We start from the raw sequence: 3,077 nt of genomic DNA on the forward strand, positions 1-3,077 counted from the left end.
ACATAAACAAAAGAAGAGAAAGTTACATAATGGTCTTGACAGATACAGAAAAGGATATGATAAACTCAAATTCCAATGATAAAAACTTTTAGCCCAAAATATGAGTTAAAGAGAACTTTCTTATTCTGATAAAGCATATCTACATGTCAACCTACAGCAAATATCATACTTAATATGTGAGGCAAGAATACTCATATAAATACAACTTTTCTCAACTTTTACTGAAAGCCCTACATAGTGCAAGGATGCAAAAAAGAAGAAATAAAATGTTTAAGAATCAGAAAGGGAGATGAAGCACCTGGGTGGCTCAGTCAGCTAAGCATCTGACTCTTGATACTGGCTCAGGTCATGAGCTCATGATTTGTGAGTTCAAGCCCCCATGTAGGCCTCTGCGCTGGCAGTGTAGAGCCTGCTTAGGATGCTGTCTCTCCCTCTCTCCGCCCCTCCTCATCTCGTGCTTACTTGCTCTCTTTCTCTCAAAATAAAGAAGTAAATAAGCTTAAAAAAAAAGAATCAGAAAGGAAGAAATAAAGCTTTCATTATTCCCAGAAACCATATGTGTAGAAAATCTAATAGAATCTTTTAATTATTAAAATTAGGGAATTTAGAAAGATCACTAATGCCAGGTCAGTATATTTCTGCATACCAGTAACAAATAGAAAATGAAATTAAAAATAAAACATGTTTCACAGTTATGGAAAGACGATCCAGTGGACCTAATTGAGGAAATCCATAAATAGACCTTAAAATGCATAACAATTTAATATATAATAAAGTTGAAATTTTAACAAATGCTAACAGGATAGGTAATTCAATAATTAATTTGTCCAGGACACCTGACTGGTTCAATTGGTAGACAATGCGACTCTTGATCTCAGGGTTGTGAGTTTGAGCCCCATATTGGGTGTAGAGATTATTTAAAAATAAAATCCTTAAGATAAAAGAAAAAGGAAAATACTTTCACAACTATTGCAACGTGAATTTAAACAGTCCCGAAGAGTGTAAGTCATATAAAATATAAACTATGTGTACAAAAATTTCCAGAAGCAAATAGACCCAGATGTTAGTCATGGTTTTTGCTGGATAGTTGGACTTTACTCTTTTTATTATTAGCATTTTATGACATTTTTATAATTCATATGTATTGCTTCTCAATAAATGTAATGCCATTGATAAGGAAGACTTTATGTTGTGTTTATCATTTCTATTAAGGATAATCATTTCTGAGAAAATTATCTGCTGTGAATATTACCCTTATCCACAATAGTTCATTAATAAAGAACATTATCACTGACACTGGTTTCTTTGGAAATCATGTGTAGTGTACACGTTCACTTTGGATTTTTAATTTCATTAGCACTTTTTGTAATAAGGCAACTCTTACAAACAAATAATAATACTGGTTTCCTTAGATGTAGTTTCTTTTAAGCTATGGCTGTTTTGTTTTGCCAAATAATAATAGGTAAATAGTTTTTTGAATTTTGTTGTAGGTACACCCCCACTTACATGTTGAATCCCTAAGCTCCAATGTGACTATATTTGGAATAAGGAAATATGAGAAAAAGGTCCTGATTCATAGGATTAGTATTCATATAGGAGAAGACACAGAGAATTCTCTCTCCAACAGGTGAGGACACAGGAAGAAAGTAGCCATCTACAAGCCAGGAAAAGGGCTCTCACAAGGAACCTAATCAGTAAGCACCTTGATCTTGGACTTCCCAGCCTCCGAACTGTGAGAAATAAAGGTCTGTTGTTTAAAGCACCCTATCTGCAGTATTTTGTTATGGCAGCTCAAGCTAAGATAGGTGGTCAAGTATTTGCTTAGATAAGTGTTTGGCTGGTTCGACACCTCTTTCACAAGAAATGGCATATTTCAATAGTCTGTTTAATGAATACTGCCTGTGGTGAGAAAACAAGCACTGTATGTGATTACTGAGGAGGAAATTAGCATTGCCTAGAAACTAACATCCACGGGAAACTACTTACTGTAAACCTAGAATTAATTATACTTGCATCTCTGTGTTCCTTTGGCCGTCTCCTAGAACTGCTGCTCAAAAGCAAAACCTCTCTTTTGAAGAGAACTTCATTATGGATAGCATTATAGCAATAACTGTTCAGTCATACCGACTTAGGTTTGACTCTCAGCTTTGCTTCTCTTCCAGCTATGTGACCTTGGGAGTTATTTAACCCATCTAAACCCCGGTTTATCTGTAGAATGGAGAAAAAGCATAACTACTTAAAGTGATGTTGAGAGGGGCACCTGGGTGGCTCAGTCGGTCAAGCGTTCGGCTTTGGCTCAGGTCATGATCTAACGGTTCGTGTGTTTGAGCCCCGCAGTGGGCTCTGTGCTGACAGCTCAAAGCCCGGAGCCTGCTTCAGATTGTGTGTCTCCCTCTCTCTCTGACCTTCCCTTGCTCGTGCTGTCTCTGTCTCTCAAAAAACAAATAAATAAAAAACATAAAAAATTTAAAGTGATGTTGAGAGCGCTGAGGGACCTGGTATTCGTTAATGTGACTGGTGCAGGTCTAGTTCCCTTTCATGACCACCTGTTCTTTTCACCTAGCCAGAAAATAAAAAAGTGCTGCCAACTGTACCTCAATATTAAAATGCATTGATGAAAATTAGGGGGTTGAGCATGGTCTCTTCTTTCCCATTTTGGTTCTGCTGCTCTAATTTTGAATATTTGTATCTTCTTACATAAAGTAATATTTCTACTGGAAGAACTGCTACTCTCCCCACACATACCTCACAGTATTCTTGTATGAGGCTAAAGGGTTTTGTTTTTGTTTTTATGTTTATTTATTATTGAGAGACAGAGAGACAGAGCAGAGAGAGAGGGAGACATAGAATCTGAAGCAGGCTCCAGGCTCTGAGCTGTCAGCACAGAGCAAACGTTGGGCCAGAACCCACAAACCACGAGATCATGACCTGAGCCAAAGTCAGTGGCTCAACCGACTGAGCCACCCAGGTGCCCGGCTAGAGGATCTTTGTATAACACAACTTTGATACTTTCACTTTATTTTTTTTTGAAATTTTATTTTATTTTATTTTTTACTTTATAAAGTTTCATATTTTTT

This window comes from Suricata suricatta, chromosome 1 (genome assembly GCF_006229205.1).
Source record: "Suricata suricatta isolate VVHF042 chromosome 1, meerkat_22Aug2017_6uvM2_HiC, whole genome shotgun sequence".
NCBI classification, from domain to species: domain Eukaryota; kingdom Metazoa; phylum Chordata; class Mammalia; order Carnivora; family Herpestidae; genus Suricata; species Suricata suricatta.